The 23,693-nt window shown below is 40.1% G+C and overlaps 1 protein-coding gene across 9 annotated transcripts in view; it reads right to left on the bottom strand.

The window, feature by feature from the left end:
• The window catches only part of LOC143028570 (mitotic-spindle organizing protein 1-like), a 59,506-nt gene that overhangs the window by 14,514 nt on the left and 21,299 nt on the right, over positions 1–23,693 (bottom strand). The gene's annotated exons all lie outside the window — the stretch shown is intronic.

The raw sequence follows: 23,693 nt of genomic DNA, 5'->3' as shown, positions 1-23,693 counted from the left end.
TCATATGATCCCACTATTCTCTTTTTGCTTCTTCCACATTCCATTATATTACACTTCCTGATATTGAATTCCATCTCCCACTTCCTGCTTCATTCCCATACTTTAATGAGATCACTCTGCAGCGACTCACACTCTTCTACAGTGTTCACTTTTTTCAACAGTTTTGCATCGTCCGTAAAGTAGCTCATATAACTTCCGATTCCTTTATCCATATCATTAATACATATCAAACATTATTGGGTAAAAACTATTCCTTGTGGAACTCTACTATTTAGAATGTTTGTCTCTTATCACCACTCTCTTTTTTCTTTCATGCAAGAAGTCTTCCATCCACCTCAGCAGTTTGCCCTTTATTCCTCCTGCAATTTCTAATTTCATCAGAAATTTCTTGTGTGACACCTTATCAAAAGCTTTCTTCAGGTCTAGAAATGCACAATCAGCCCACCCATCTCTTTCTTGTATTATATCTATTATTCTTGAATAGAAACACATCAAGTTTGTGACACATGATCTTCCTTGTCTAAATCCAAATTACCTTGGATTTAGTACATTGTTGTTGTTGATGTTTTTCAAATGCTTTACCCATCTATTTTTGATCATTTTTTCACAGATTTTAGCTACCGTGCTTGTAAGAGAGACCGGTCTATAGTTAGTAGGGTCTTCCTTGTTTCCCCTTTTATATATTGGTACTATGTTTGCTCTTTTCCACTCTTCTGGAACTTTACCCTCTTTCATTGAACTGCTTATTAGGCTATGTATTTTGTCTGTTATTTCGTTCCTGCATTCTCTCAAAATCCAGTTTGCCATTTTATCTGGTCTATGCGATTTTCTGTCATCAACATTACTCAAGTGGTTCATTATTCCTTTCCTTGTTACTTCTTTTTCATAGGGGGAATTTTCTCCTCCCAATCGACATATCTAAGTTGTAGGTTCTCCCTCGTAAACACTGATTTAAAATGCTTGTTCATAATTTCTGCCATTTCTATTTCCTCTGTGTATTCAACTCCTTGTCGTAGTTTCACTAATTCTTGTTTTCCAGTTTGCCGTTTACAAATCTATGAAATAGTTTTGGTTGATCTTTACATTTTTCTATGATATCCTTTTTCTATTTTCTTTTTTCTTCTCTGCGCACTTGTAAATATCGATTTCTATAATCAGTACATATTTTCCATTTTTCAGGTCTTTTTCTTCCATTTTATCCAATCTGTATTCCTTTTGTCTTTTAACTCCCTACATCTTTTGTTGTACCAACATTCTACATATCCTTTTTTTTTTTTTTTTTTGTCTTGGAACATACTTTTCCACTCCTTCCTTATAAATCTTTGTCAAAGATTTCCATTTCTCTTTTACTGTTGTTTTCTCCTAGTGTATCCTTTCCCTGTCTGCTTTTTGGGGAAAAAATCTTATTTTATCTATTGTAGGGTAAATGAAGGTGGTAAGAGAAACGATGGAGTGTTCACTGGTTTCACAACTTTTAATTTCACAGGGAAATAACAATACAAGTCTCTCACTCTCTCACTCGTAATCTTACTGGAATGCCCGCTCGTCTCTGACTGACTGCGTGACGCTAATTTCACACTGGGACGGCGTGCCCAAAACAGTTGCCTATTTATTTCAATTTTCCACAATCATTCCTTGCACACAGAAATTAACATGTACTCAAATATATAATAATTCAAATTTCAATAATATACCAATCTATCTCCCATTCATTCAACTTTCGCAAAAATAAAATAATAATTATATAAACAGAATGGCAATTTGATTGTTCTAGAAGATTCACGGTCGCTAACGCATGCACGTATATACATACACACTTACGACCACGCATTTATTTGTATCTCCTACATGTATACAAAGTGCTACAATCTATATATCAAAATTTGTTTTTCCATACATCAATCTTCTCTTTCTATATTGTTTGTTTTTTCCATGCATTTTTCTTTAGTTCCAGTTCAACTAATATGTGGTCACTTTTACTTAGTGGTCTTATATTCAATCTTGTCCACTATTTCAGGTTCTGATGTGATTATTAGGTCTAGACCCGATGGTTCTTCCTCATTTCTATACCTAGTATTCTCTTGTATCCATTGTGTCATTGTATGTTCTATAATCATATCAACTAGTGCATTTCCCCATAGATCGTCTCCATCCTTCACTGCCATCTCCTAGCAGATCCCTTTACAATTAAAGTCACACATTATAACTATTCTTCCTCCATCTTCCATTATCTTACATAGTGTTATCCTTGTGTCTTCTAACATATTCATGTGTTCTCTTCCTTCCCACGAAGCCGTTTTAGGAGGCACATAATTTACCGCAAACTTCCTGCTCTTCTCATCCGTCCTCTATTTACCTGCATAGTTATCTCCATTCTATTCTTTTCGTATGTAACATTCCTCACATTTATATCCTTCTTAGTCAGGAACATTACTCCACCACCTTGTTTTAACTCTCTGTTTCTAATTCAATAATTATATGCGCTATGTCCTACACTGTTGGATGGTAATGGACCTTTCTATTATGTCTCTACAATTCCTATTATGTCCAGTTCTTTTTCTTTCAGGTAATCATTCTGTTCATTCGAGCCTGTTATTAATCCATCTATATTCGTGAAAGACACTTTTAACTTTCTGCTACCTCCATCCTGTTTTCTGTTTCCCTTCTGTTTTTCTCTACTATGAACCATTTCCTCACTTTCATATTCACTACTCTCCAATAGATTTTCTCTTTGTATGACTGTGTTCTGTTCCGTTTTTTTTTTTTTTTTCTTAATTTCTATTATTTTTGTTTTCTTCTCTTTCCTTTTTATTCATCTTTTTTTTCCATATCTATTTATACTGATCACTCTCTGCTAGTTTCCCCTTTTTTGATAAGACATTCTCTGTCGTTTGTGACCTGAATTTAACATTAATTGGTCTGGTTTTGTCTACATTGTATTTTCCCAACCTATATATTTCTTCAATTTCTTTCCCCCTTTTCTTTTCACCTTCTTGAACTACTTTTAATACCTTGTTTACTTTTCTTCTCTTTTACTCTTGTACCTATTTGGATTATGCTTCTCCCATTCCTAATATAATTATACATTTCTTTTCATCTGCTAAGTCTCTTACTATATTTTCCTTCTCTCTCATCATTTTAATAAATGTGTCCTTGGTTTTTTCTTGCATCTGTTGTTTCAATATATCTCTAAATTCAATTTTGTTATTCTCTTGGAAATTTTTTCCAACCACTTACCTCTTTTGCTATGGACTTCTTATTCTCTTTATTATTCCTCTTTAATTCCTCATTCTCATCCTTTACTTGTGTTAACTGTCTTTTCAATTCTATTTCTTTAGTTAGGTTTTGATTCTCCTTCTTTGGTTCTTCCAGTTTATCAGCTCTTTGTGTAACTAGTGTTAGTTGGTTAAACCTAACCTCCCATGCTTCGTTCGTTTTTTTAGTTTGTCCTCTAGACTTACAAGTCAGGGGAGGTTGTCATCTCTTCCCTCATTAAATACATAGAAGTAATCATCTCCTCTTTCCATTGAGCTGCTATTATCTACATTTATATTTTTAATACCTCTGCTCACTTGTTCGACTTCGTCTGTGTCATCTGCACACCTTTTGTTGACACCTCTTTTAACGTCCGTGGCCCGTTCGTCCCCTTCCTCATTTTCTTCCATTTTCCTTAATAATGTCTCCCCTTCTCCTTTTTCTTCACCTGCCCACTACACCATAAGCTTTCCCCTTCCCTACTTGTACAACACAGGTACTCCCTCGTCGCTGAAACCCACGAAAATTGCGGTGGGGTTTTCGGAGTTCCAATCTTCGCTATCAATCCAACGTGCCTGTATGCGATTCACCATGGTCTTGGATCACGTGTTGGACTCGTGATCGAAAGTTATTAGCCTCCCAGATGAGAGCTCAGAGTCGTATGACCGATCTATGGGTAATACTGTGACCTTACGCGCAAACACACACCCAACTCCCCGCCCACAGGAGTTGTAGTAACAACTCTCAGCGCAGCGATACTAAAATTATTTCAATCCTGGGAGGGATTTGAACCCGGACCACTGTAGTGGTAGGCGAGAACTCCAATTACTGCGCCACAAGGTTGTGTATTTACCTAGTTGTATTTTACGGGACGAGAGCTATGCTCATGGTGGGCAGTTTTTGTATCCGCATCCAGTTTATTCTTAAAAACTTGTATAGTTTTGGCACTCACTGTTTCTCCGTTCAGTTTGTTCCAGAGATCAATCACTCTATGTGGGAAGCTATTCTTTTTCAAATCTTTTCTGTAACTATCCTTCTTTAACTTCTTTTCGTGTCCTCTTGTTTCTCTTCTGTCACATTTTAATAAGTCGTCTCTATCAAGAATTTCCATCCCTGTCACAACTATGTAAATGATCAACAAATCACCTCTTTCTCTTCTCTGTTCCAGTATTGATAGATGTAATTTCTCCAATCTTTGTTCGTATGTCAAATTTGTTGCTGCTCTTTGAATTCTTTTTTTTTTTTTTTTTTTTTTTTTGTGCTAGGTGCCCATAGTATTGCAGCATACTCTAGTTTATATCTTAGTAGTGTAACTACTATTTTCTTTACCATTTCTTCATCCATGTAGTCGAAGTTAATAAAAATCTCTCCAAATAATTTATTGACATGTCTATCAGGTGTCATCACTTGACATAATCACTCCCAGGTCCCTTTCTGAATTGACTTTTTTGACTTCCTTGTTTCCAATTTTATATTGACCCGATATTCTATTTTTGCTTTTTCCAAATTCCATTATCTTCTTGTAGCGATATGCAATCTTCATCTGTGCTTACTCTCTTGAGTAATTGGCATCATCAGCAGAGAAGTTCATGTAACAATTCACTCCCTCATCCATATAATTTAAATATATGGCAAACATTAAAGGAGCCAATACAGAGCCTTGCGGGACGCCACTTATCACATCTTCCCAGTTCGAATTTTTGTCTCTAAGTACCACTCTCATTTTTCTCCTACTTAAGAAATCCTCCATCCATTTCAGTAGCTTACCTTGTATTCCTATTATTTCAATTTTTCTAATTAACTTTTTATGTGGTAGTTTGTTAAAACCCTTCTGCAAGTCCAAGAAGGTGCAATCTGTCCAGCCATCTCTTTCTTGTATCATTTTAATCAATCTCGAGTAAAAGCATATTAAGTTTGTGGTACACTATCTTCCATTTCTAAAGCTAAATTGTTTGGGGTTTAATATCTTATTTTCTTCCAAGCGTTTGATCCATTTGTTTCTGATAACTTTTTCGCATATTTTTGCTACTGTGCTTGTAAGGGATACTGGTTTGAAGTTTGTAGGATCTTCTTTGTTTCCTCCTTTATATATTAGTACTATGTTTGCATCTTTCCAATCTTGCGTACCTTTCCTTCTTTGAGTGAAAAGTCTATTATCTTGTATGATTTGTCCATCAGTTCGTCTATACATTCTTTCAGTATCCAATTTGCAATGCCATCCAGTCCATGCGATTTCCTAACATCTAGGTTTTTTATTACTCACTCGCTCACTCCAGTGGTGGTCGGGCCACTTGCTGACCCCTCACCTCTAGTACCAAATGCCTCCAGGCTCTACGGTCCTGTGACTCTGTCATCCAATCCCGGACATCTGCTCCAGCCCTTTCCTGGTCCTCCCTCACGTTGTCCATCCATCTTCTGCGTGGTCTTCCTGGGAAAGAGCTTCCTCCTACCATCCCATCCATCATCACTCTCATTGGTATTCTTTCTTGTTCCATTCTTGCAATGTCGCCGGCATACTGCAGTCGCCTTGACTTTATGATATTCATGATATTTATTTGGCCTGATGTTTCCCTTAGCTCTTCATTATGCCGCCCTCTCCATTCTTGGTCTAGTTCGTCGAATACTGGGCCCAAAATTTTCCTTAGTACAGTACACTGTCCTCAAATACAAAAAGACTTTTTTTCCATATTCATAGTCAGGCTCCAGGCTTCGCATCCATATAATAGAATGGGTTTTATTATTGTTTCATATATTCTTAGTTTGGTCTTTGTTGATATGCTCCTTCTTCCTAATGTATTTTGGAGGCTGTTATAACATCGGTTGGCTGATGCAATTCTTGATTCTATTTCAGTGTCCATCAGGTTTTCGTCTGTTACAATTGATCCAAGATACTTAAAGTTTCTGCATACTTCATATCTCACACCATTGATGTCAATATGTTCTTCTCTGTTATTGTTTTTGGTTAGATGCATTAACTCTGTCTAGATTTTTTATTCTGTCTCTTATTTCTTTCTGTGCTACCTTTATTTCTTTCATTTTAGGGGGTCTTTTTTGTTGTCCATCATCCCAAATTTGTGAGCTCTCAATTGTAAAAACAGACCTGAAATGCCTGATCATAACTTCTGCCATTTCTGTGTCATCTATATATTCTTTATCTCCTTCACGCAGTTAAACAATTTCATGTTTAGCTTTTAATTTGTCATTTACATATCTTTAAAAGAGTTTAGGTTGATCCTTACATTTGTCTATATCGTTTTCATAATTTCTTTTTTCTTTCCTGCGTATATTCACATATTTGTTCCTAAGTTTTATTTATGTTTGCCATTTGGATGTTTTTTGTCTCTTTTCCAGGCTTTGTCTCTTCTGTCTTTAGCCTCACTGCACCTTTTGTTATACTTACATACATACATATACCAAGGCTCTTTTCCCCCTTACAAGGGAGGTAGCCAAAAAAGGACAAGCCATAAAATCATTCCCACCCATTCCATCCCCGAAAACACTCCACGCCCCTCCACCCTCCCTCCCATCTTAGCACCTCCTGAATGACGGGTCATCCCTGCACCCTGTCCACTGCCCTGGGTCAGAAGCAGTGTCGCAGGACACAGCACATCCACAGCAAGGCCGCTTCATAAAACCGGTGACTCCCCCTCTCTGTCCCCCCCTACATAAAGGAGAGGACGGGGAGAAATCCCTTCGGGCTGCGTCAAAATTTTTGCTCACACACACTACCTCACCCCCCATTCCCCTGTCCAATCCACCTCATGCACCACAACATTTTCCATATACAACCATTCTCCATTCACCCCTGTCTTCTGTCCTCTCCCGTCCTTCCTCAACGGACATTCCCCTCTTCCCCAAAGCCCCCTTCACCCCATCCATCCATCTCATCCTAGGACGTCCCCTCATGTTCACTCCCTCCACATCTGCCTTCCATACCTCCTTTACTAGTCTTTCTTCACTCATTCTTTCCATGTATCCAAACCATCCCAATACTCTTTCATCAACCCTATCTCCCAGCTCCCTTTCCACCCCTGTTCTCCTCCTCACCTCCTCATTTCTCACTCTATCCAGCCTAGTAACCCCAACCATACTTCTCAGACACTTCCTCTCAAACACATTCAAACTCCTTCTCTCTTCCTCTCTTATGTTCCATGTTTCTGCTCCATACAGTGCTGTTGGCACAATCACTCCCTCATAAAGTCTCCTCTTAGCATCCATTTCCAATTTTCTATTCCTCATTACACTCTTTAATCCACCAAGGCATTTACTCGCTTCTCTCAATCTACATTCTACCTCCACCTTCACTCCACCCTTTCCTGCCACATTTGCACCCAAGTATCTTAACCTTTTGTTATACCAACACTTTATATAAATCTCTTTTTGCTTCTTCTTTGGTACATATTTATCAATTCCTTCTCTGTACTTTTCTTTGAATATGTTTCATTTGTCTTCTATCTTTGTTTTCTCTTTGGAGAAGTTATCCCAGTTTGTGTTTTGGAAAAATTTTCTTATTTTTACAAAATCCGTTTTGTTGTACATTAATCTTCCTTCTCTATGTTTATCATTTTGTTCTTTTAATTCAAACTCTATTAGTATATGGTCACTCTTTCCAATTGGTGTTTTATACTCCACTTTTTCATGATATCTGGTTCATAAGTTAATATTAGGTCTAGTTTCAACGATTCCTCATTGTTTCTACATCTAGTATTTTCCCTAACCCATTGTGTTAAGGTGTATTCGATGGTCATATCCAATGGAATGTTGCTCCAAAGTTCTTCTCCCCCTTTTACTATCATTTCTTTCCAGATTATATCCTTTGCATTAAAATCACCCATAATTACTATGTTATCACCCTCTTTCAGTAACTCATTTAGCACATTCATTGTGTCTTCCAGTAATTTAGAATGATCACTACCAGACCAAGCCTGTGCTTTTGGTGGCACATACACTGCTACAAATTTTCTGCTTTTCATATTTTTGTTTACAATTTCAATCATAATTAATTTCACATTATCTTGGCCTTCATTTATCTTTGTCACATTTAAACCCTTTTTGGTCAATATCATGACACCTCCTCCCTCCTTGTCTGTTCTATTCTTTGTTCAGTGTTTGTATAGGCCTTGACCCACTATACTTGTTGATAGAGATCCTTTCAGTTTTGTCTCCACAAATCCCATGTCAGGTTTCTCTATTTCTAGATAGTCATTTAGTTTATTTATCCCAGAGATCATACTATCAATATTTGTGTATGCCACTTTTAGTTTCATATTTTCTTCTCTTTTTTTCTGAGGTATCATTTTTTCAGTCTCAAGTCCAGTACGGTCTCTCTCTCTCTCAAAAGAAAAAAAAAAATATATATATATATATAAAAAATAGAAAAAAATACTTTTTTCTGTCTCGGTTCTTTTCTCACTTCTATCATTGGCTTCAATTCTGAGGTCCTTGTCTTTCTCTTTTTCCTTATCACTCATTTCCTTTTTTATCTATATGTTTCAGCTTTTCGCTGTTTGCTAATCTAACCGCTTTCGATAATACCTTCTCGGCTATCATTTGAGTTTTATTTTCAGAGGTCTATTTTTTTTTTTTTTTTTTTTTTGCCTATCCTGTGAATTTCGTCACCTTCTTTGTCAAAATTTTGCCCTTCGTCATACATTTCTTTCAAAATTTCCTTAGCTATTTCCTTTTCCTCCTTTTCTCTCTGGTATTTGTACATATAATGTTTTTCCTGGATACCATGGACCACAATGCATCTACCTTTGTCAACTGTATCTCTTACCCAATTTTCCTTTTCTTTAATTACTTTGATGAAAGCGTATTAGGATGGCTTGGACACATGGAAAGAATGAGTGAAGAAAGATTAGTAAAAGAGGTGTGGAAGGCAGAGGTGGAAGGATTGAATATGAGGGGGCGTCCTAGGGTGAGATGGATTGATGGGGTAAAAGGGGCATTACAAAAGAGAGGAATGTCTGTTGAGGAAGGACGGGAGAGGACAGAAGATAGAGGTGAATGGAAAAGGGTTGTGTATGGATGATGCTGTGATGCACTGGGGGAGTGGGTGGGGGATGGCGGGTGAGGAAGTATACATGAGAAATAATTTGACGCAGCCCAAAGAGATTTCTCTCTGTCTTCTCCTTTTCTGCATGAGGGGACGGAGAAGGAGGGGACACCAAACTAATGAAGCGGCCTTGCTGTGGATGAGCTATGTCTTGCGACACTGCTTCTGACCCAGGGCAGGGGACAAGATGCAAGAATGACCCGTCATCCAGGAGGTGCCAAGATGAAAGGGAGGGAGAAGAGTGGAGGGGATCGGAATATGTAGGGGATGGAATGGGTGGAAGTGGTTGCTATGCCTTTTTCTTTCTGGCTACCCCCCCCCCATGTAAGGGGGAAAAAAGCCTATGGTATATGTATGTACTTTCATAACGGTTTCTTTTGTATTTTCCTCCATTTGCTTTTGTACTATTTCTCTAAAAGATATTTTTTTATTTTCCTGTTCTCATTTCCATTGATCTTTTTTATTTCAATGAGATCTGTCTCTTTAATTGACTCTTCCACCTTTTCGGTCACTACATGTAATTGTTCTTTGACCTCCTTTTTCAGTTCTTCATTTTTATTTTTATTCTCATTTTTCATTCTTTCGTTTTCTCTTTTGAGGATATCAATTTCGCTCTCTTCGTCACTTCTCTAATCATTTGCTCATTACTCTTATGCAAAGTAATCAATTCCATAAGAACAGCTCAGTAGTCCAATTTTGAATCTATGATTTCTTCTAATAATTAATTTACTTCACAATTTCTTAATGCATTACTATATCCAACTTCTCCATCTATATCTAAGCTTTTACCTATTTCTTCTGGATTTCTTTGAAAACCTAAAAACTGTTGTTCTCCCACCTTTGGTTTATCCTTGGAGTGTCAATTAAACATGTTTTTTGGGGATGACACCTCTAGGTGATTCCACCTTACTTATATCCAGGCCTCTCTTCATTGGTTCATTTAATGTTCTTTCATCATTTTCTTTCTTCATGTGCCAACTATACTTATTTCAAGAACTGGATTTTACCTTATCGGTAACACAAGAAACATAGCCTACACATCCCGCACAATGACCTTGTGTGCATATGTGCATGTGCACTTGGAGTTGTAGTACAGTAAACAATCTATAAGTCGGATCGGTATAAATCGGAAACCAGATAAACTGGATTCTACATAGCCATCAGATTATTTTCATCTAAATTGTATGGTAGCAAAATACGTGGCAGGCATCCGGTCCAGTTTCCTGCCAAACCAGCCACCCATGCAGCTATCCTCGGTCATTTTACCTTGTGTCGCTCTAATGATCAGATGTACAGTCAAGTGCTAGTTCCTTATCACTTGTATTATTTGCCTTTTACCATATTTGTACCTTGTGATGGCTCCCTTGGCTAGTGCTGTGCCTTCTACGTCATCCGGAAAACATACATACATATACCAAGGCTTTTTCCCCCTTACAAGGGAGGTAGCCAAAAAGGACCCATTCCATCCCTGAAAACACTCCACACCCCTCCACCCTCCCTCCCATCTTAGCACCTCCTAGATGACGGGTCATCCCTGCACCTTGTCCACTGCCCTAGGTAAGAAGCAGTGCCGCAAGACACAACCTCTACCTGTCCTAAATCCACACTGTTCTTCACCAATTACTCCCTCTGTTCCTCTCCTAATCCTCTCAATCAAGATCCTCCCATAAGCCTTCCCAACTACACTTAACAAGCTAATCCTTCTGAAACTACTACATTCACACTTGTCCCCCTTTCCCTTGTAAAGTGGAACTATACAAGCACTCCTCCAGTCCTCTGGCACTCTACCTTCTCTCCAGCAAACATTAAATAACCTCACCAACCAGTCCACCATCACTATACCTCCTTTTTTAAGACATTCTGCATGGCATCCATCCAGACCAGGTGCCTTACCTGCTTTCATCATCTTAACAGCTGCCTTCATTTCATCCTTCCTTATTTCTCCTCCATTTTCCTCACTCATCACTCTCATTTTCTTAGCATTTCCCACTGCAGCTATCTTTCCCTCCCTATCCTCCTTCACATTTACCAACTCCCTAAAATATTCTGCCCATCTTCCCCTTACCGCCTTCTCCTCCATAATCATCTCTCCATCTACACCTTTTACCTTTTCTTCTCTATTTGATTCGCCTCCTCTTCCTCTCTTAATTTATTTCCAAAACATCTTTTTATTACTTTCAAAATTTTCTGTCATACTCTTACCCCATTTTACATCTGCTCTCCTCTTTGCCTCCTTTACCTTTTTCTTTACTTCTCTTTTCTTTTCTTTGTACCTCTCATATGACTCCCTCGTCCTATTTTGTAACCAATCTGTGAAAGCTCGCTTCTTCTCTTCTACAACCTTCTTCATTTCCTCATCCCACCATTCACTACCCTTCCTTCTATTTCCTCCTGACCTTCTTGTTCCACACACCATCTTTGCACACTTTGTGACTCCCTCCTTGAACCATCCCCATTCCTCCTCCACACCTACCTCTACTCTATCCTTCACTCCCTCCCACTCCTCCTTCAGCTTCTTCTTGTACTCCTCCTTTTCCTTCTCATTTAAAGAGTTCACTCTAAGCACCTCCCTACCTTTTGTCCCTTTTCTCTTTCTCCATCTGTCCTCCACTCTCAACTTACCTTCCACCAAAAAATGATCTGATATTTCCCCACCCTCTCCCCTTAGCACATGTACATCCTTAACTCTTCCTATCATAATCCTATTTACCACTACATAGTCCATTAAAGCTCTATTTACCACCCTTCCCTCCACCACCCTCTCCCAAGTGGACTTATGCTTGACTTTCTTCCGAAACACTGTATTTGCTATCATCAACTCTCTTTCTAGACACATTTCCACCATCAACTCTCCACATTAAGGTCTCCCAGTACTATTACATTTACACTTCTCCCTAAATCCTCTATGCACTCATTTAAATATATCCAAAAAGCCTCCCTTTCTTCTACACTCTTCTCACTTCCAGGCCCATATGCACTTACAAAGACCCACATCTCCTTTCCCAGTTTCACCTTCATCCACATTATCCTTGAGAAAACCTCCTTCCACTCCACTACACGTTTACCTATCTCTTCACTTACTAGTATAGCCACTCTTTCCCTCCCTTGCCCTCTCTTCACTCCTGATAACCTCCCACTTACACTCCCACACTTACAATCGCCCTTCTCTTTCAGCTTAGTTTCACTCAAAGCCAACACATCCATCTTTCTTCTCACAAACATACTACCTATCTCTTCCCTTTTACTCTCATCTGTACCACATCCATGCACATTAAAAGACCCAAACCTTAGGGTGCTGGTCCGAGAACTTCCAGACCCTCTTATGCCTTTGCTTTTATTTTTAGGAATGTGCCCTGTGGGGCTACAAGGAGAAGGATGCCTAGTCCCAATCCCCGTCCCTTTCTTCTCGCCTCTTACGATCCAAGTGGGAATACTTGGTGGCAGTATTCTTTTCCCCCACCACAGGGAATTCCCCCATCACAGAAAAAGAATACTCAGAGAAATGGTACAGGACAGCAACAAGGGGTTGGGGGACAGCATAACGGAGGGACAGTCGTAGTATAAAAGTGTCATAATTTCTCTATGAACAGAGTTTTCCTCTATCATAGACAAAATGATGTGTGGCTCTGGTCCGTAGGGGCGCCCCATATAGACCCTAAAGTATCGACTGCATGCTACTTTGCCACAATAACAAGCAGCCAATACCCCCAGACGGGGTAAAAATAAAACGGAAAACGGAAAAGTAAAAATAAAAAAAAGTCTTAGCAATGGTGAAAAATTGAAGGCAACAGAGTTGTATGAAAAAGGCACCAAGAGAGGGAACCTCATGACCCAATTCAATCTTAAAAGATCAACTCTCCATGATATTTTGCAGGCCAAGGACTGAATAAGAGAAGTGGTAAAAAATAATGAAGGGAGAAGGGCAAAGGATGTGTTTTGTTCATGACAACTCCACCGTGAAAACTTACGAGACTGTTTACAAGTGGTATGTGCAGCACTATGAGGGGCTGCACATTATTCTCAAGTTGCAGCATGTAAAGCAAGTTCAACCAAAAATCTTCTCAATTTTTCAAATTACTGTCCTCTACATCATTCAAGAGGCAATGCATACAGTCCGAGGAATCAGTTGCATCCACCTCTTCAATGCAATCCACTGTTTCAGTACAATCCATCTATTCAGCCAGTCTCCATATCGTGTCAGACACACCTTCAAGCAAAAGCAACTCCAAGACCAGAATACCTAGCATCTCCTGAGTAGATAGTATAGAGAACTTGGCAACAACAATTCCCATGGCTACACCCGACGTTCCAGAAGTTATTTTTAATGACAGTGCACAGAAGTAACATAAATATAGGTACAGTGAGTGTACACTTGACCCTCATTTTTCTGGACTAAATAGTGCAAGAACCAGTCTGGATAATGAAAGTCTGGATAACACAAATTATATTATATCATTTATATAATGCAAATGAAATTAAATAACCGTCCTGAAAAAGATAAAAGACAACAGAACTATAGTTTTGCTTGCCTTAACAAAAAGTTTTGATGATAAACGGTTGTAGAAGAGAAGAATCAAGCTTTCACAGACTGGTTACAAAATAGGACAAAAGAATCATATGAGAGGTACAAAGAAAAGAGAAGTAAAGCATAAGATAAAGGAGGCAATGAGGAGAGCAGATGTGAAATGGGGTAAGAGTATGACAGAAAAATTTGAAAGTGATAAAAAGATGTTTTAAAAGGAAATTAAGAGAGGATGAAGAGGTGAATCAAGTAGAGAAGAAAAGGTAAAAGGTGCAGATGGAGAGATGATAATGGAAGAGAAGGCAATAAAAGGAAGATGGGCAGAGTATTTCAGGGAGTTGCTAAATGTGAAGGAGGATAGGGAGGGAAAGGTAGTTGCAGTGGGAAGTGCTAAGAAAATGAGTGATGAGTGAGGAAAATAAGAGGAGAAATAAGAAAAAATGAAGTGAAGACAGTTGTTAAGATGATGAGAGCAGGGAAGGCACCTGGGATGGATGTCATGGAAAATGTCTATTAAAAGAAAGAAAAAAAAAAGGCAGTGATGGTAGACTGGCTGGATGTCTAAGAGAGGATAGAGTACCAAAGGACTGGAGGAATGTCTGTAGAGTTCCACTTTACAAGGGAAAAGGGGACAAGTGTGTGAGTGTAGTAGTTTCAGAGGGATCAATTTGTTAATTGTGGTTGGGAAGGCTTATAGGAGAGTCTTGATTATGAGGATTAGGAGAGTAACAGGGGGAGTAATTGGTGAGGAACAATGTGGGTTTAGGACAGGTAGGGGTTGTGTGCATCAGTTTTTTGTGGTAAGACAAATATGTGAGAAAGCTTTAGAAGGTAAGGATGTTTTTTGGGCTTTTATGGATTTGGAAAATGCTTATGACAGGGTAGACAGGAAGGCACTGTGGGATGTATTGCAGATATATGGGATAGGAGGAAAGCAGTTAACAACAGTCAAGAGTTTTTACCTCCATGAGTAGTAGAGCCTGTGTTAGAATCAGAAATGGAGAGAGTGAGTGACTTTGTCAGGGGTGTGTTATGTCACCTTGGCTGCTCGATTTATATGTGGATGGGGTGGTGCGAGATTTACAGGGAGCTCCAAAAAAGATGTAACTACTTTGATCGGCTATAATAAATCTGTTGGGGCGCATACGGACTTTTCCTTTTCAGGTTACATAGTCAACTAGGTTGGATTTGTTAACATGTCTTTGTTTTTCTTGTTTTCCAGATTGTATGCAAAATGTACACGCTAGAGCAGAAGTTGAAAATCGTCCAACTCTGGTATGAAACCAAGTCACCCGCAAAAGTCCGCCGTCAGTTCAACACACACCAGGGTCACAAATCTAAGTCTGAGTGTGCAGCACTTACAAATTTGAAAATACAGAGGATTGTGCAGCATTTTGAAAAGGAGAAAACCCTGGATCACGTCCACAAGGGAAGAAGTGGCCGGCGACCGATCATCACTCCTGAGAAGAGGGAGCAAGTCTGTGAGTCGGTGGTTAGCAGTCCGAAGAAATCTTACCGAATCCGCGCTCAAGAGCTGGCTCTCTCCAACTACACTTTTGAGAGTTATGAGGAAGGACCTGAACCTGTTCCCATTTAGAATTTCAACTCACCATGTGCTGCAGCAACAGGACAAAGAGAAGAGAATCGAGAAGTGCGACTGGCTGAATGAAAAGCTCGAGTAAACTTCCGACTGGCTCAATCACATTTGGTTTAGTGATGAAGCACTTAATGGGGCTGTTAATAACCACAACAATGTGTTTTGGGGAGAAGAGAAGCCAGAAGAAATCAGTGAGAAGCGCCTCAAAGGTCCGAAGGTCACTGCATTTGTGGCATTCAATGCAAAGCACGGTCTGCTGGGACCTTACTGGTTCAAGGAAAATGGGCGTACCGTTACCATCAACAGTGAACGTTATGTCACCATTCTTGATCAGTTTCACGGTGACCTGACTAAGAAGCTAACCCAAGGACAGTTAAGGTTTGCTTGGTTTATGCAGGATGGTGCAAGACCTCATACAGCCCACGCATCATTGGATCATCTCAGGGGACTCTTCCGGAATTGTCTCATCAGCCTCAACACAGATCATGAGTGGGCCCCCTACAGCCCTGACTTAAATCCATTTGATTTCTGGTTCTGGGGAGCAGCAAAGGGGAAGGTCTATGCCAACAGACCTCAAACACAGGCTGATCTAAAGCAGAATGTGGCAGCTTATGTAGCTGAAGTTTCCACTGAAACATGGAAAAGAGTTGGCCAGAATTTCTGCGTCCGCGTGAAAGCATGTTTCAACAGAAATGGGTCACATATCGAGCATGTGGACTACCAGAAGTTTGTTGGACTTTCAGACATAATCCAACCTTATTGACTTTATGTATCTCGCATATTAAGCTTGTTATTCAAAGTCTGTCTGAATAAAGACCAATCAAACTAGTTACATCTTTTTTGGAGCTCCCTGTAAATGTAAGGGTAGAGGGTCAGGGATTGGAGATGGTTAAAGAAAATGGAGAAAAGTGGGAGATAAGCCAGTTGTTGTTTGCTGATGACACTGTGCTTGTAGCAAGATTAGAGGAGGGATTGAGGAAGTTAGTGACAGAATTTGGGAAGGTGTGCAAAAGAAGGAAGTTAAATATAAATATGGGTAAAAGATGATGAGATGTACAAGTGGGGAAAGTGACACCAGATTGGAGGTGAGTATTAAGGGAGAGAGGCTGGAAGAAGTGGATAGTTTTAGATACTTGGGTGTGAATGTGGCGAGAAAAGGAGTGAAGGTGGAGGTAGAATGAAGATTAAAAGAAGCAAGTAAATGCCTTGGGGGATTAAAAAGTGTAATGAGAAATAGACATTTGAGAATGGATGCTAAGAGATTGTATGAAGGAGTGATTGTGCCGACAGCGCTGTATGGGGCAGAAACATGGAACATAAGAAAGGAAGAGAGGATTTTGAATGTGTTTGAGATGAGGTGCCTGAGAAGTATGATAGGGGTTACCAGGCTGGATAGAGTGAGAAACAAGGAGGTGAGGAGGAGGATGGGGGTGGAAAGGGAGTTGGGAAATAGAGTTGATGAAAGAGTATTGGGATGGTTTGCTCACATGGAAAGAATGAGAGAAGAAAGACTAGTAAAAGAGGTGTGGAAGGCAGAGGTGGAAGGGGTGAGATGGATGGATAGGGTAAAAGGGGCATTGGGAAAGTCGGGAATGTCTGGTAAGGAAGGACAGGAGAGGACAGAAGATATGGGTGAATGGAGAATGGTTGTGTATGGATGATGCTGTGATGCATGAGGGGGAGTTGATGGGGGGTGAGGGAGTATGTGTGAAAAATAAATTGATGCAGCCCGAAGGGATTCCTACCCGTCTTCCCCATTTCTGCACAAGGGGATGGAGAGGGGGTCACTGATTTAATGAAGAGGCCTTGCTGTGGATGTGCTTTGTCTTGTGACACTGCTTCTGACCCAGGTCAGTGAGAGAGATGCAGGGATGACCAGTCATCCAGGTGGAGTCAAGATAAGAGGGAGGGGAGTGGATGGTAGTAGAGTATGTGGGAATGGAATGGGTGGGAGTGGATTTTATGCCTTTGTTTAACACCCTTGTTAGGAGGAAAATACTTTTGGTATATGTAACAATATGTACAACGTATTTACACTATTTACAAGACCAAGAATACTTGTTATTCTTGGTCTATGGCAGAATATTTTACCAGATTATCTTTCAACTTTCTAATGTTTAACAGTTATCTTGGCCACACCATACTCCTCACACTCATAACACTAGCTCCTTTCTCTAATTTTCTTAATTCAAGCTTTTGAGACACAATCACATTCGCTTACACTTAATAGAATTGAGAGGCATAAGTAAGAGTTTAAGGCATTTATTCATGCTGAAAAATGCACAAAATTGTTCACTGATACCAGAAAAAATAGTTTATAAGCATCAGCCAGACTCGTTTGCAACTCCCTGCCGCCACCTATCAGGCATTTCTGGCAGTACGAGAGGTGTGCGTTGTTTGAATTAATTTGTTGGTCATCTGGACTTAAATTATTAGCTGGACACTGTCCGGATAAACTAAAATCAGGATTAATGAGGTCCAGATAAACAAGGGTTGAGTGTATTGTAAAAATACAATTAATATCTGTAGTATATCAAGTTTTGATGGTAGAAACTGTGTTAGTGTTTTTGGGTGTGTAGCAGGAACACATATTTATAGATATTGGATAGATCAGATCCTCGGACATCTTGACAAGGGGTTCCCACAATTGATCCAACTTTAGGGGATTTAATGTATACAGGATAAGAGCTATATTATAGGCTCCATCTCCATGTTTCTCTTATGTATTTTCCCCCTTTTTCACATTAAGCCACTTTTTTTTTTGTGAGTGGGGCTTCTGGCATTTTTTGTGTACAGCCACTTGCAAATATCTAAACACCCTATGGTTTACGTACAACTTTTCCTTCAGAGTGCTTGGCACATTTTACAACAGAGACGGCTAAATTTCCTGTTAACTAATGAATGATCGTTTATGAGCACAATTGCAGTCAGTTTAGTCCTAATGTCTTTGTTTTATTGTAGATGGAATCCGATAACTCCCATAAGGCATTGTTTGCTCTGTTGTTGTTGTCGTTTCCTAGACTGTCTGTCCGTGCAGTCCCGTCTCCCCAAGGAATGCCACACCCAAAACTGGGTTTTCCCACAAATCCTTTATAGAGTGTATGTTGTGTTGTTTGCGTGCATGATCGTGTATAATGCAGTCTTCCATTATGTGTTGTATGGTATGGGGTGAAGTGTTACATCCTGGGCAGATGTTCACAACGCAGTCATCCAGCCTCTTCTGGTAGCTTAGAAGTGCTGGGTGGTGACCACACCGCAGTCTGGCCAAGTGGACTCTGTCCTTTCGTGGGAGAGAGGATTCAGAAGGGTGGATATCAGGGGGTCTGGCATGCAGCAGTGTGTTGTCTTTCAGTGTGTTAATGGAGCGGAGTGTGATATGATTATGAATATGTTTCCGGAGGCTGGTATTTGGTGGTTGTGGAGGAAGAGAAGAGAGTATCTGTGTATGATAAAGGTCTTTGGGTGTTGTTTTAATGTTTCTTGGTGTGTGTGGGTGTTCTGCTATGTAGTGTAGCGGGTGTGATGTGTTTGTGGTGGCTGCAGCAAGTGTTTGTGTGCCTCTCATGTCGAGGTGGTCCTTGACTTTGAGGACTTTTGTTTCATGGTGTAAATGGTCTGTAGGTGTTGTATTTGTGCAGCCTGTAATTGTTTTTAGGGCTTTGTTTTGTATGATTTGAAGGGTGTTGTGGTGTGTCTCACTGAGATTAGGAGCCCATGCAGGACTCGCATAATTCATCACTGAGCGTATGCATTGTTTGTATATTATATTAGTTTCTTTGTTTTGTCCAAATGTTGTTCCAGTGATTGACTTAAGTGCGTTAAGTCTAGGTGTGCATTTGTTTTTTATGTTTGTGATGTGTTGTTTGAAAGACATGGATGTATCATATGTTACACCAAGAATTTTCGGTGTGTTTGTGTGTGGTATTAGAGTGTTGTTGATGTAGAGATGAGGTATGTATTTGTGTTCTTTTGTCCAGTTGGTGAGAAGTGTTGCTGTAGATTTGGTTGGAGCTATTTTGAGTCTGTTTGTGATGAACCATGTGTTGAGTGTATCAAGGTATGGCTGGATTATTTCTGTAGCTTTGTCTGTGTTACGATGTGTGCATGTGATTGTTATGTCGTCTGCGTAGGAAGAGATTTGCATTTCTGAGGTGTCTGGTGTGGGTAAGTCATGCATGTATAGATTAAATAGTGTGGGGGATAGAACTGAGCCCTGTGGTACTCCGTTCTTAATGTTTCTGATGTGCGATGATTGGCCATTATATAACACGTTAGTATTCCTACCTGCCAGATAATTGGCCAGCCATCTTTTGGTGTTATTGTGCATGTCTGTGTTATATATTTTATTTGTTAGGTTGTGGCGGGGGATAGCATCAAAAGCTTTACTAATGTAATAGGCAAGAATTGGTTTACAAATAGGGTGGTCGATGAATGGAATAAACTTAGTAACCATGTAAGTGCTGAAACTATCAGTTGTTTTAAAAAACAATTAGATAACTTTATGGATGGGGATGACAGGTGGTGATGGATACGGAGCTGCCTAATGTAGGCCTTATGGTCTTTTGCAGTCTCCTTTATTTCTTATGTTCTTATGTCTAATGTTATAAGAAGTGTTCTGTGGTGGGGCCTATCTCAATTGATGCCATCTAAAATTATTTGTGTGAGGTTTGTCAGAAGAGTGTTTGTGGAGTGTAGTGGCCTAAAACCGTGTTGTGAGTCAGCAAGGGGAATATGTGGTGTGACAAGTTTAAGTATTAGGCATTCAATGACTTTAGAGGGGGTGCAGAGAAGTGTGATTGGGCAGTGCGATGTTGGGATTGTTGGCTCTTTGTTCGGTTTTGGAATGGTGATTATTTTACCATGCTTCCAGATGTCGGGTATAGTGTTGTGTGAATAGCTGTAGTTTGCAATGTTTGTGAGTGCGTGTGTACCTTGTGGTCCAATGTGTTTTAGGTGGATGTTGCTTATGTTATCAGGGCCACAGGCAGATGAGTGCTTGAGATTATGTATTATGAGTTTTGTCTGACTGTCTATGAAGGGTGTATAGTCTGAGTCTGTGGGGAAGTCTTTCTTACGTCGAATGGTGCGTCGGTCGTCAGGGTGAGAAGTGAGATGGCTTATCTGAGCAAAATGACGTATGAGTGCGTTTGCTTGTTGTCTATTTGAGGGTAAATTATCCGTTGTTGTGATTATTGCTGTGTGAGAGCGTGTAGTGTTACTGTTGGATAGTGTAATGCTGTTGAGTGTTTTGTACAATTTGCTGGTGTTTGTTTTGTGATCAAGTGTATTGATAAAAGTTTTGCCAATTCTGTGTTTTTTGTTCATGTATTTTATTGGCAATCACAGTGTTTAGTGTTTGTATTTGGTCTGCTATGTTTTGAGGGATAGGTGTGGGGGTATCGTGTTTAAGTGTGTCACATTGTCTGATGAGGCCTTGGATTTCTGGTGTGAAGTTGGGGTTGTGTGATTTTCTATTGCCTCTAGGGATGTATCTCTTGTCTGCATTTTGTATGATTGTATTAAAAGTGTGCACAGCATTGTTTATGTTTGTGACTGATGTACTGTTAAGTGTTTCAAAATGTTGTTCTGTCTCTTCAGTAAAAGCTTCCCAGTTAGCTCTCTTGTAATTGGTGTAAGTGTGTCTGTGGCCAACTGGGGTGCATCTTGTTTTGGTGGTGATGATGATTGGAAGGTGGTCAGAACCAAGGGTTCCGACCACTCTCCATGATGTTGTTGGGGTTAGGGAGGGGGAGCAAAAGGTGATATCAGGAGAGGAGGGAGTGTAGAGGGCTTGGTGTGGGATATGTGTATGATTATGTGTGTTGTTCATGATAGTCAATGAGTCAAACTGAGTCTGTATATCAAGCCCTCTGTCTGTGTCAGGGTTGTCGACATACCAGGCAGACGACTTGGCGTTGAAGTCACCACCCATGATCAGGTTGGGGATTGAGGCTAGTTGGCTAAGTTAAGGCCTGAAGGTGTCTGGAACTGTGGGGGATGATTGGGGGGGAATGTACATGTTAAATATTGTCAGTGTTGATTTGTTGCTTGTGCGGATTCGAATGGATTGGATTTCTGTTGTGTTATCTGTGGTAGGGAGGAGAATTTTGGTTGTGGCACTTGTGTCCACAAAACAAATGGAGTGGTGGATCAGGGTGATGAGTCCACTGCCATTGCCGTCAGTCCAGTCTTGTCTGATGGTGGTGTAATTATGAAATGATGGTGTTTTGTGTGAGTGTCTTAGTTTCGTTTCTTGTAAAATCACAATGTGTATGTTGTGTTGTTTAAGAAAGTGTTCAAGTTTATGTTTCTTCATACCGTCAACGTTGTGTTGTAATATGTTGATGTTGTGTGTTTTGTATGTGTTGTATGTTGCCGTTTGGGGTTGAGGTTGGGGTGGTAGTGGGGAAGGTGTAGGATCTGGGTCAGAGGGGGGGAAAGGAGAGATCGGGGACAAAGGAAGGGGAGTACTAATCGGGGGTAAGGGCAAAGGGAAATTGGGAGTGGGTAAGGGTACTGGCTGTGGTTGGGGAGGTGGGAGTGGGGTTACTGGAGGGCAGGTAGAACATGTCCAAGTGTTTGTGTATTGGTTTGTGTCAGCAAGTGTTGTACAAGTGAGGTGGGCCCAGTTTTTGCACATATTGCACTGAACTGAGCCCTTTGTCTGTCTGCTCGAAGTAATGGGTTTAGAGCATGTTGGGCATGTGTATTTTGTGGTGGGCCCAGGATTGCTCTCTACATCTCCGGCTAAAAGTGGAAGAAAAGGGGTGATCGCCAGAAAATCATCCCTCGGTGCAGAAAAAGCGTAACATTGCATGTTGGGAAAAAGGATTGTGGTACTCCCCAAGGTAGACGTAGCTCCTCCTGGGGATCGGTGCCACCTGCGTAGAGCTGATGGCCAGGGGTGGTTGCTGCCATTTGGCCCCCAACTCTTGGGGTTGGGGGGTGGTCCCACGATGTAGACGCTGCAGCTCCAGGACCTGTTTGCTCTGTTGCTACCAACACTTTCATTTTCCTCCACTCCTTAATCATTAGTTTTCTGTTAACTGTTCCTTCTATGACATTATAGTTCTTCATTCACTTTCAACTTTCTTCACTTTCTTTTCATCATTGTAGTATTGTAAGTCACTCATCTCTAGGCCCCATGCTTCTTTTGTCCTTAGTAAAGTACAACTTAGTTTCAGTATGGGGTGAATTAAACTTGAATTTTCTTCTTTTCTTCCGAATCATATCACACTTCTACAACTTAGTTTGATTAAGTACACCAGAGGACTCCCACCTGGGATCCTTGTTACACTCACCTAGCCAAGTCTGCTTCAATGTCACTATTTAATTCATCCATTAACTTTGACTGTTACAAATAAGTGCCACCCTTTAAGGGCGTGACTCTACCTCCGTGCACCAATAATTTCTCTCCTCCTCCACCCTTTTCTCCAATCAGAAAGACTGTTACACTGTCTCAAGCAATACTGCTTACACAAGCAATTTTGTCACGAAGCGAAGTGGCTTTTAGTGTTAACAATTTGTAACATCAGCACCTATATCGACACTCTAGCTTGTATTTACAAATGTTAGGTGGTGAGCGAGAATATGCAACTCCGTAGCGGCCATTGTTTTCAAAACATCTAAGTCGTAAAATGAATTTCTCACCACCTACCCCTTTATCTACCTACTTGTCTACTTTAATCTACCAGCCTCTTACAGCCATAACATTAGCTTCAGACATCCAAACCACTTGTGATCATGAGAGAAGACTAAATTTCCTGTTAACTAATGAATGATCATTTATTATGAGCACAACTGCAGTCTGTTTCATTCTAATGTCTTTGTTTTATTGCAGATGGAATGCGATAACTCCAATAAGCCATAATATTTGCTTCGGATATCCAAACCACTTGTGATCATGAGCTGAATTGGTGCTAGACAGATTACTTTTCTCTCAAAGCTGGAGAAGTTCTTTTCTACTTTGTTGGTGTATTCTAGCCATTTTGCCATGTTAGTCAAGTGTTCATGGTTGGGTTTGATATTTCCCAAAAGTGATGTGATCTTTATGGGTTAAGTGATTTGATGGGATGAATGGTTTCACATACTGTTGAAAGGTGGACTGTGGGGTGTGGATTGCGTTGAGAAGGCTGGCTTATGGAGAGTTTACTGGAGTTTAATATGCCAAGACTTTGTGTATCCAGCCATATGGGGTGGTATGCATTCAAGTCGACAAACAGTATGTTGTTTGTGAAGTCACTGAGTGGGTGGTGTTGGGTGTA

Source organism: Oratosquilla oratoria, chromosome 9 (assembly GCF_046742065.1).
Source record: "Oratosquilla oratoria isolate Oo_2021 chromosome 9, ASM4674206v1, whole genome shotgun sequence".
Lineage (NCBI taxonomy): Eukaryota > Metazoa > Arthropoda > Malacostraca > Stomatopoda > Squillidae > Oratosquilla > Oratosquilla oratoria.
The sequence above is the reverse complement of the archived record's forward strand: the minus strand, read 5'-3'. Positions and strand labels throughout refer to the sequence as shown.